Consider the following 12,504-nt stretch of genomic DNA (forward strand, 5'->3'; position numbering starts at 1 on the left):
GACAATTTTCAACACCAAAACGTTTCAGGACTCAGACGCAAAGTAAAACTCCCTTTTGTTTACTCCAGCAATGTAACTGACCAGAATAGAAGCACAGACGGGAGGTGAAACATTGAAGTCGGAAATGGTTTGTGGGCTGGACAAAATCATGCAACGAAACGGTTGCGGCCTGTGGAACGACTCTGTATCTCAACTCCGTTTACCTACATTTGCTCCATATCACTTGATACCTTTCTAAATTTAATTGATAACTAGTGTGTATAGATTCAATTCTACACAATATTCTAAATGTGGTTTGACCACTGGTGAAGCTGCACAAGGTTAGAACAACTCGTTTCAACTCAGAGAAAAATGCAATTGATTTACCTTGGCGTGTGATTGGCAGCTCAAGTGTCAGCCTGGCTTAGTTGGTCGTACTCTCGCCTCACAGTCAGGAGGCTGAGGCCGCACATCAGCACCATTGTAAAGTTCGTCTTTAGTTTGAAATAAGCTTGATATTTCACTGCCTGTATTTATAACATGGTCTAAAAATAAAAACACTTTGGTTTGCAATTCTACTGTTGTGGACAAATTCCACTTGAGTCTATGTGTTGACGTTATAGGCATTATCTCCAAGAATCAGACAGTTATTAATCTCCTTGCTGTCCCTGGACATACATTGGCCATGTCCCATCAGCAGAGCTCAGTAGTGATCAGTTATTCTTGCCACAGTGACCTGCTGGCCTTGCACTGTGCAGGAAATCAACCAGTGTTCCCACTAACAATAAGAAGGCATGTATCTTGAACCAAAATAGAAGTCGCTGGGAACACTCAGCAGATCAGGCAGCATCTATGGAGATAGGAAAGTGAGTCAACGTTTCGGGTCAATGACCCTTCATCAGAATAGGCTTACCAACCAGTTTCCAAAAGACACGGACAACACAAAGCTAGGTTGGAAAGTCAGCTGTAAGGAGGACACAAGGAGGATGCAAAGGGTTATAGAGAGGATAAGTGAGTGGGCATGAAGGTGGCCGATGGAGTACAATGTGGGGAAGTGTGAAGTTATTCACCGAGGTAGAAAAACACAGAAAAGCAGCTTATTTTCTAGAGGAGAGACTAGATAGTATTACTATTCAGAGGGATTTAGGTGTCCTTGTACACCAATCACAGAAAGTTAGTATGCAGGTACAGCAAGCAATTAGGAAGGCTAATAGCATGTTAGCGTTTATTGCAAAGGGTTTAGAATACAAGAGTAGGGGAGTCTTGCTGGAATTGTATAGGGCCTTGGTAAGACAGCACCTAGAATATTGTGTGCAGTTTTGGTCTCCTTATCTAAGAAAGGATAAACTCACCTTGGAGGGGGTCCAATGTAGGTTCACTAGGTTGGTTCGTGGGATGGGGTGTTGACCTAGAAAGAGAGGTTGAGTAGACTAAGCTTATATTCTATAGAATATAGAACAATTAGAACAATTATAGAAACCCATAAGATTCTTAAGGGTCTTGACAGGGTAGATATTGTGAGACTGTTTCCCCTGGTTGGAGAATCTAAAACTAGGGGTCATAGTCCCAGGATTAAAGGTCAGCCTTTTAGAACAGAGTTGAGAAAATATTTCTTCACTCAGAGGGTAGTGAAGTTATGGAATTCTCTACCCCAGAAGCTGTGGATGGTCAGTCATTGAACATATTCAAAACTGAGATTGATAGATTTTTAAAAACTAAAGGCATATGTATAAATACATCAATAAATGCAGCCAAGATATTGACAGCATATTAAGGATATTTAGCGGTCATGACAAGTTCACATCAAGTTATCAGGGGTTTACTTCAATAATAAAAAATAATAATAAGAGATTGCTCTAAGATGGGTAATAAAAACAAAGGAAGGGTCCTGGGATATTGTTGGCCCAAACTCCCTTCCCCTTACGAGTAGTGCCATGGATTCTTTCACATCAACCTGAATAGGTAAATGGGACTGTGGTTTAACGTCTTATCCAAATGGCAATATCTCTGATAACACAGCACACCACAGCATTGCAATAAAGTGTCATATTGTGATTTCAAATTCCCGTGATGTGGTAACCACAAAGTTTCGCTATCTCAATACCTGACTAACCAAAAAAAGGTTAGAAGGCCGTTTCGTTCCTCCATATAAATATGTTCAAAACTGTGAGTCAAAACTCAATATTGATAGGATGATCCTAGATGGAAAAGTACCATAAATTTCCTGGTTCGTACATGACAGGTTATATATTATATACATGATAGGTTATATATTATATACATGACAGGTTATATATTAGCACCCACATAGAATTGAGTTACATAGAAGGATTGATCCATTTGGCCTAACTGGTCAATGCTGGTGCTTATACTCCACACCAGCCTCCATATCAACTCTATTCCCCTTTCCATATACTCCTCTATTCCCTTCTCACTCATGTATGTATCAAGCTTCTTTCTTTACTACAAGGATGCTTTGATGACCTGTTGCAACTGGGAAAGTTACTTGTCATATATCATCCCTCCTGCCTGGAGATCTCTTGTGACACCACTGCGGAATACTACATCTGGTGCTTGCTCTCAATGCTCACTTCAACTTCCTCCCTCTGAATGGGTGGGAGGTAGTTATGCTCAGATAGATGTTTCTCAAACTCTTTTGTCAGTTACTCCCAGGCACTTAAAATTTAGGCAGAATGGCTTCCTCCGAAATCTGTGTACCACAATTCAGCTTATTTGTACTTCTGGCTATCTTTGGTAAGAAACATTGATTTTAAATATATATATTCATTGTTTTTTAAAAACTGAATTCTTTTATATATTTTCAGAATGGACAAAGTAAATCTGGGATCAGCAATAACTGAATGAGGTTGGTGTAGGTGCAGAGAATTGCACTTGAGTTTTGTATAGGTGACTGAATGGGTAGCATTGGCGATTGCTATAAGTATTTCGTGTATCTATTTTTACTTTGGTGCAAATCTGTTGGATGTGTCTTTTATATGCATATTTCTCTCTGTACGCATTCAATCAGCCCCTCCAAAGCAGGTAGGATCCACTTTCCTCTGTGTGTGTGTGTGTATGTATTATATCCGTAAAACATCTAAAAGATTCTGCATTTCATTCAAAAGCTTGATTAACTTGGGTAGATTGTTTTATGAGAATTTTTTTGGAATTGTAGTGCATATTTGTATAGTATAAATAGACAGCATCTGTTTCTATATTGTGTATCTATTGTCCTTCGCTAATGTTAAGGATATGATCGAGCAGGTTTTTAATATTGCCCTTTTATGGTATCTTGTCTACAAAACCTGCTTATTTAGCTTTGTTACCCATTGAGTTTAATGCAATTTTACTCTCTCTTGATACTTTACGCTTTAAGTTGCAGGATTTACAGAAGCCGGTGACAACAACAAGGACGTTTACAGTCAACTGGGGAGTCCAACTTGGTTAGATGTTTGGGATCAAGGCTCAAAAAAATACACTGAAATTGAATGGAAACAGGGGACAAAACGTGTTGCAAAGCTAAAAAATTATACAATTTCCTCATATGGAGATTTTAAAGGCAGGGCAGAAGTCTTTCAGAATGGCACTCTCAGATTAATCCACACAATTGCTGCAGATGCCGGAGAATACAGCTTTGAAATATTTAAAGAGGGACAAAGCATATTGAAAAATAAAATGCAATTGCATTTACTAGGTGAGTACAGCTAATTTAAAGCTTTCCCAACCAGAATCCAAAACAGTTTAAACCGATCAATTCATCTAGGTAATAGTGCACATTCTTTTTTTCAGAGAAACTTTGGTTACTTCCAGATTTTTTAGGAAGTTGTAAAATCAATGTGTATCTATTCTGCTTTGGGTTTCTAATGCGCCAGTCTACATATGATCTTTAACAAGGATTCTGGTTCTCTGTGTTAAAGATTATTTAAGCACTCTGAGCCGCTACCCAGTGTGAAGGGCACTATATTGTTGTTGTATAAATAGCAGGGATATTCGGCAGCTCTGAAAAAAAAGGTTTTGCCTGAATAGCTCCACTGCCAGGATTAATTACATTTTGTTCACCTACAAAATCCACAGTTTACATTACTACATTTTACAGAAAATCCTGTGAACCACTTTGAGACGTTCTTCCAAGGTGAAAGTCTGGATTATTATATTATTTATTATTATTATTAATGTTAGAAACCAGCAATGACTATTGTAAATCAAAAACAAGATCTGCTGTACTTTAATACTCTTCATTGTGCTGCCAGCATTGAGACCTCTTAAAGCCAGGTTCTGCATTAAGTTGGCTTCAAGTAACTGACACAGTTCAGAATCCTTGCTCATCTTCTTTGTAAATTTCATTTGTTTTTACACTGCGATTTTCTTACATGTACAGTGATTTTTGCAGATAAATTACCCTCACACAGAGACTGGAAAATTTTGATTTAATTCAAATGTATTTTCTGATTTTCAGTAAATTCAATGTTAAAGGGTTCGGTAGACATTCTAATTTAGAGACCTGAGGGGAAATGAATGAGGGTTACTCTGGATATTTTTTAAATGATTGCTGCTTGGTCTCGGTAGTAAATGAGGGTTAATTTGAATAGTTTTTCAATGCCGATTAGTTTACGAAGGTAAAAAGTTCACGTTAGACTCAGTTAGATAAAGTTAATAAAAAGTTTGAATTTTCTCTAAAATCAATAGAAATTGAATAATTAATATATAATATAGGAGAAGACTAACCCTGATTAGTTCTCTCTTATTAAATCTGTAATATTCTTGAAATTGAATAATTTAGAATCAGTGGATTTACTGCTATAATTTTGCTTTCCTTGAATCTTATTGCTTTGGGCTTCATAGTCTATTGCCCTTATTGGATTTCTTGCCAGTTTTCTGCATTAAGTTGGCTTCAGTGTAACTGACAAAGTTCAGAATTCGTGCTTGTTTTCATTGTAAATTTTGTTTTGTTTACACTGCGATTTTCTTACAATACAGATGAATTTGACATATAAATTATCCTACACAAGGATTGGGAAATTTAAAAACCAGTGGCCAAATGGTAAAAATAGAAAGTTTTCACAAATATGAAATATATCATGATTTTCCTTTTGGGGGGATGAACATACCAAATGTTAATTTAGTTCAGGCATTTTAATACTGATTCCTAAGGTTTAGAACAAAATTCCTCATTCACTCTCATACTTACGCATTATGTATTGTCAAAACCAGACTTAATCTCAAGATTCCTTGACAAAAATATAAAAAACGATTTAATATTACTTGGTGTTTATTTTACGAATATTATATTTACACAGGAAAGTGTATCTTTAAAAACAAACAAGCAGCTAGTGAATATTTTACATGACTTAGCCTTGTTAAAAGTATTATCTCTCAAAACGTAGAAGAAAATTTCAAAGTCTTCACAGGATTTACCATAAGTGCAATGACTGATTTTGGTAGGTAAACAAAAACTCAACCATCTTTTAACAACATTTTATTACATTATAATGTAATAGTCTTTCCCACAATTTTGAAGGTATGTTTACTAGTCAATTGCAGTGAACACTGCAGATGAGAAGCGAGATGAAGAGGAGAAATATAGAAACACTCTAACGTAGATTAGTAAAGGTGTCAGGAGCTCTAACCTATAGTATTTGCTATGTAGATTAAGTGTTATACTGCTTTTACAAGTTGCCGGATGGATTGGCCGAGTAAGATTGTAAAGTGACAATAATTAATAGTTAACAGAACCTTAACATTAACATGAGGCAGTTTTACTAACCATTTGTGGTTGGTGCCCCTGCAAACACACCCGGTGTTTTCAGTGCCTTCACAAGAGGCGAGGACAAAACTGGAAGAGGATAAAACAAAATATTTGATTAAAAATTCACGAGTGAAAACATTAAAGTGATGCAAATATTATATTTGGTATTCCATTAAATGACACGATGATGCATGTGATCTATTGTGTGAAAATCGCTATTTAAAAGAATTGTATGCAAGTTCATTTAAATTATTAGTTGTTGTGGTACATTGCTAACAATCCATCCAATTCAAGTTCCAGATTCATCTAAGAATCACTTCAGCCTGTTGAGTCTCATCATCGTCGTGCCTCTTTGTGTCTGGTTCATAAGGAATCAGTGGGTAAAACGAAAGAATGAAGGTAATCAATACCAAGTTGTTGACTTACAATCTGATGCGATTTAACATTTAGCTGAACATCTCAGAAATATTGTTTTGTACACAAATTACCTTAATATCTCAGAAGAAATTATGGAGAAAGCATTTTAATGGGAAAAATATTGTTGTTTTACAAACTGAATCATTTGAACATAATTTTTCACATATATAACATATTAATGTAACAAAGATAATATGTAAGTAATTTAACATAGCTGCAAAATGAAAATATCTTTATATGCAAATGTTTCAATGTAGTTTAAATACAAATAGCTTAACAATTAAGCTAGTTGCTAGCTTAACAAAATATCTCAATAAATAACATCATTTTAATATGTAATTATGATAATAAAGTGCCTGCAAATATAAACAGGTCATAGATGTATAATTTCCACCAGTGCTGAACATTTGGAATCCGTGTTATTACTGCCTCGTATTGAATAAACCACTATTCTAAATGTTGTCTAAAATATTTATAAATATCTAAAACATTCTTACAGATATATCGATCTGTGAGGAATGTTGTATTCATGGTCGAAAAATATGCCAATCGGGAAATGAGTCAGTTGTAGAAGTAAGTGCATTGTTTTGACATTTTTGACATGTTTTTGACAGCGAGAGCTTGGTTCTATGTGATAGGATCATAGGAACAGGAGTAGGTCATGCAGCCCCTTGAGCCTATTCTGCCATTCTATTAGATCATGGCTGATCTGTACCTCAACTCCGTTTACTTGCCTTTACTCCATGACCCTTGATACCCTTCTGAATTTAATTCATAATTATTATGTATACATTCAATTGTACACAATATTTTAAATGTGGTTTGACCACTGGTGCAGCTGCACAAGGTTAGAACAACTAATTTCAACTCATTCAAAAATGCAATTGATTTATTTTGGTGTGTGATTGGCAGATCAAGTATCAGCCTCGCTCAGTAAGTAGCACTCTTGCCTTTGAGTCAGGAACCATTGTAAAGTTCCTCTTTAGGTTTAAAATAAGCTTGATATTTCACTGTGGGACTTCTGTCTGTATGGCATATTCTAGAAAAAAAATTAATTTTGGTTTACAGTGTACTTCTATTATTGGGGACAAATTCCTCTTGGGTTTATATTTCCTCTATGTTTGTAGCATCTTAGAGCATAATAACAATAATAATAATCCTTGCATTTGATATAGTGCCTTATAATATTGTTGAGATGTCTCAAAGTGCATCACAGGATAGACTGTAAAACGGATTGACTGTACTTTGTGGGCAAAATGTGACAGTTGGTTGCGGAAAGCAGTTTCCCACAAACAGTTCCTAAATACAGCCTTGGTTTTGAAGCCATTTCTATGTATAACTTTTTTTTAAGAACCACAGAAGACTGCCTTCAAACGATGGTAATATTTTTTAACACCTTCATGGGTAAAACAAGTATTTTCAAAATTTGCTCATTGATTCTAATAAAATGACTTGTTACTTCTAATAACAGTGCATGTAAGGACACTGGCTGATTAAAAAAATAGGAAGCCTGACTCATTGGCAGGACATGGGAGTGGCAGAAATTTTTCCGATTTAGCTCCTGCTAAGCCTGCAAGACAAAGCATTAACAGCTAGGGAGGTCCTAGCTCGGCAAGCAGTGGGAACCTCACCAGACAGTGCTCTGAATGACAAGTTATACAGTTTTAGTTGGTTAAATTCCAGCAGTACTCGATCACATACTTCTGTCTGCACTGATGCTAGCTCAACTTGAAGGAAATAAGGGAGGTTTTTACTGAGAACTCTGACATTAATGTAAAAGTTCAGTCTACAGTACTTAATTAATGGATCATTATGTTACAGGAGAACGTGTCCTGCAGTGAAGATGCACAGAATTATGCCTCTATTATCTTCAAAGATCCTGCAAAAAGAAAAAATAATGAAATACAAATTCCACAGCCTGACCACACGACAGAATACGCTAGCTTAAAGGTCAAAGTTAAAAATAAACAATTATATGAAGATTCAGTTCTTTACTCCACAGTCAACGTACAGCCCACAGCATACAGAACACAAAATGATTAATGCAACGCAAACACATATGCCCTGCTTAAGTAAAACATGTTTAATATACTGTTTCACCATGAGGTGAATTTTGCAATGTTTGAGTCTCAAGTTGTGTTACTTTGTGCATTGCTGTAAATAGCCATGAGGTGTCAGCGTCCTTCTCAGAAAAAGTGGCAAGGGTGTGTATTAATGTAATACTAGTGTAATCAGTTCTGATAATTTAGGGGCAGTTCCAGGAAGGATTGAGCTCCTGGCAACAGCTATGCCTTCAACACTCTGTTGGTTGGGGTTGGTATTGCAGAACTTCCAATCTGATGAGTTTGATCTGCCCTCACAAAGAGGAAGCAGATATACTGGAACACAGAGCTCAGTTGATCATTTGGTCACTTGGCTCAGGGCAGGCTTACCTTTCCGGAGAGGCCATCCGGTCATCTGACCTGCTCGGGTGGTCTTGAAGACAGGCTTCAGCTCAATATCGTCCTTTGACAATTTGGAGCCTAGAAGAGTTTGGGTGGGATTGGGGCTTGTCTGCGGGGACATCCCTTGTTCCTAGTGAAATGTATTTTGATCTAATTCGGCTAATGTGAGTGAACAGTTTAATCTCTCTCACTGATAAAAAAAACAAGTGTAATCAGTTCTGATTTTGTATAATGAATATATGTTTATCAGAGGTATTCTACAGAGGGGGGGATTTCTGTTCTCCCTGGCTTTAAGATAGTAAGCGAACGAGCAAGTAGGGAGACGATGAGAATAATATTTTCATGCAGAGTACAGAGTTAGGATATGGAATGTCCAACCAAGAACGGTGGTTGATGCAGAATCTATATTAGCTTTCAAAAAGGTACTGGATAAATACCTAAAAACAAGCAAACTACAGGGGTTATACAAATGAGTTGAAATGAGTTCTTAAAATGAGTTGAAATGACGCTGTTCGCTGGTTTAGTGATTCAATAAAGTTTGTTCAATTTTCCTGTCTGTTCGTGTTGTTTGACTTACTTTGAAAGAGAAAGCATTGTATTTTGTGGGGCATTGCTGTGCATGTGGTCTAGATAAATTATATCGGTGCTGGAACATTTTTGGACCTCAAATTCTTTCAGGTACGGTACAGGATTTGCTAAATATAAAATTGAAAGCACATTCTACATTTTAGAATTATGGTCGCTGAGAATTGTCCTGGTGTCTCGGTGTATCTGAAAGTAAAGTTTTCTATCCCAATTAACTTCTCACATACCTGAATCACTATTCTCTGAAACTATTCTCTAAGGTCTCTAACAACCCCCAGCATTGCTTTGGAGTGTCACCCTACACATCAGAGGTCTCAACGCACTTCACAGGATTTACTGTGAAAAGGAGTGACTATGTACCTGATGTGAGTTTTGGGTCTCAAACCCACAAACTTTCTGACTCAGAAGTGAGAGCTATCACTCCTGAGACGCAAGAAGCCAAATTATGTTTTTTTCTATATTAGGACAGATGGAAAGTTCACAACTGTACTGAAAGTGCCAAGAAAACAACCACTGAGATTCGTACGTCATTCCATTTAGAACTTATGCATTCACAGTGGTTGAACAAGTCAACGTCATACTTGTCTCTCTGGTTGCCTGCCTGTCCGACATCGAGTCCTGGACGAGAGACAACTTTCTTCAGCTCAACGTGTGCAAAACTGAGGCCCTCCTGATTGGCTCGCGTCAGCGCCTCCGCACCTCAGGCGCTGACAGCATCAGCATCCAAGGCTGCACTCTCCATCTCTCAAAGCCAGTCAGGAACCTCGGGGTTCTGTTCGACCCTGAGCTGTCCTTTCTTCCTCATATCCGCACCACAACTGGCACCGCCTTCCATCACCTCCGGAACATCGCCAGACTATGGCACTACCTCACCCCTCACGCTGCTGAAACTCTGGTCCACGCCTTTATCACCTCAAGGCTGGACTATGGGAACTCTCTCCTCGCCGGCCTTCCCGGCACCTCCCTCCACAAGCTGCAGGTCATTCAGAACTCTGCAGCTCGTGTACTGTCCCGCACCAGGCTTCGCGACCACATCACTCCCACCCTCGCTCGCCTCCACTGGCTCCCCATCCCCCAGAGGATCGAATTCAAGATCCTCATCCTCACCTACAAGGCCATTCACGGCCTTGCACCTTCCTACCTCTCTGACCTACTATCCACCTACTTACCTGCCCGTACCCTCCGTTCCTCTGGCTCCGGTCTGCTCCACATCCCCCGCCCCAACCGCCCTACCATCGGTGGCCGGGCCTTCAGCCTCTCAGCCCCTAGGCTCTGGAACGCCACCCCCCAGTGCCTTCGCCTTGCCTCCTCCCTTTCCTCCTTCAAAGCCGGTCTCAAGACCTTTCTCTTTGACCGTGCCTTCAGCTCCCCTCTCGACTCTCTACCCCCTCCTCGCTTCCTCCCTTCCCTGCCCTCACCCTGACCATTTCTCCCCTGCTCGAGTCCTGACCCAACTGTCCAGCGCCTTGGGACGTCCTCCCGACGTGAAAGGCACTCTATAAATGGAATCTTGTTGTTGTTGTTGTTGTGGTTGTTGGATGAAGCCCTTGGGACGTCCTCCTGATGTGAAAGGCACTTTACAAATGAAATTTCTTATTGTAACCACCTCTAGAGGTAGGACCTTGTGGTGATTATTTCAGCACTGCATCAAAAGCAGGGCCACTCGTCTCTGTTTATTTTGGAGACAGGAAAGCAAAACTGTAACAGTGAGCAGGCAGGGCAGTTCTTGCAGGATGTGGCTCATCTGACAGCAGAGGTGGAAGACTGCCTGTTAGGCTATTTTGGAACTCCATCAGCCTGTTGCAGTTGTCGCTTCTCTCGCCTCTGGGTCAGAAGATTGTGGGTTTCAAGCCCCATGTCAGAAGTTTGAGCTTGTAATCTAAGACAGGAATGGCCAACTTGCAGCCTGTGGGCCACATTACGTATGAGTAAAATAGTCACACAGGCCGGATCTCAAAGCACTTTACTTAGTCAGCGCTGTTATTTCACTTCACAATCCCAAGCCCTTTTGAGCAAACAGTCCGCCACAGGACCCTCACTTATAAATAAAGACATGAGGATGGGGGCCCACAAATCTTTTTGGAGTCAGGCCCACAAAAGGTTAATCTGGCCCTACTGAAACATCTCAAAGTGCTTCACAGGCAATATCCGTAAAGTGTACAGGAACAAACCTCATCCAAATCAAGACTGAATTTAAATATCTTCTAAAATTCTGCACAAACCTAAATTTTAAGACAACGGTATGGAGGGTAAGACTTAAGGATTTAAGATTGTGGAGTCCTGTAGCTCAGTGTTTAGAGCACTTGCCTCGCAAGCGAGAGACCTGGGTTCAATTTTCGGCAGGGCAAAACCTTGGGCAAGTTTCCTTACTCAACATGACCTGATAATAATCCCTTAAGAAAAAAAAACAATAATAAATTGGTCCCTTCAATCCATGTCTGTTTGTGGGACACTGCTGCGTGTAAATGGCTGCCATGCTTCACCCACAAATATACAGTCAATTCACTTTTTAGTATATTCTGTGAAGCGTTTTGAGACGTCTAGCAGATGTGAAAAGCGCTATATCAAATGCAAGGATTATTATTATTTTAAATCTGAGGCCTATGATGTCTTCACACTCCTGCTCAATAAACACAATGTTGATTGTATTGTTCTTCCTTTGTTTTTCACTTTCATCTGTTGTCGCATATTCTGTATTTCCAGAGTTGAATTGCAATTATTAAAATAATAACATGCAGGAGGTGCAGGGCCACACTTCATCCAAATGTGTGGGCTTGTGAGACGGTGGATTCACTGACGGGCTGACTCTCACCTCATCAGCTAGTCCTTTGACCCAGGGCAGGACTGTACATTTGTTAGCAGGGGCTGCCTCTGAGCAATGTACTCCCTATGTAGGGCTGTTCGATAGGGGCCAAGCCATTTTAGTGACTGCTCAGGGAAACACAAGTGTCCCAGACAAGTTCAGAAGCCTGCAAAATTTATTGCCTGGTGTAACAAGTGCCTTCCACCACAATCAAATGTTTCACAGCTAAGTAGAGAGCGTAATAGCCTTAATAAGTGAGATCTCAAAGGGACAGTTTGTTGAAACCTTTTATTTATTTTAAAATAAAAAGTTCCACATTGCGTTTTGTGTGAACGAGTGATTTATTTTAACAAATGGATGACTCCTTACACACCTAACCCTATTTTTCTTGCATATGAATCCTCAGTACTTATTGTTTCACTTATTTTATAAAGTGAAGAATAAATTATAACTTTTTCTATCACATTTTGTAAATGGGGATTTATTTGAACATTATTTTTTTTACTGGGGGTTCTTCAAGATATTTTTCA

General features: G+C 39.0%; 1 long non-coding RNA gene across 1 annotated transcript; it reads left to right on the top strand.

Moving 5' to 3' along the window:
- Nucleotides 1-6,047: 6,047 nt before the first annotated feature.
- On the top strand, nucleotides 6,048-8,450 carry LOC103177452. The gene is made up of 3 exons (XR_487728.1): nucleotides 6,048-6,124; nucleotides 6,642-6,715; nucleotides 7,964-8,450. It is a non-coding gene; the product is annotated as an uncharacterized LOC103177452 (long non-coding RNA).
- The last annotated feature ends 4,054 nt before the right edge of the window (nucleotides 8,451-12,504 follow it).

This window comes from Callorhinchus milii, unplaced genomic scaffold (genome assembly GCF_018977255.1).
Source record: "Callorhinchus milii isolate IMCB2004 unplaced genomic scaffold, IMCB_Cmil_1.0 Scaffold4, whole genome shotgun sequence".
Taxonomy (NCBI): Eukaryota; Metazoa; Chordata; class Chondrichthyes; order Chimaeriformes; family Callorhinchidae; genus Callorhinchus; species Callorhinchus milii.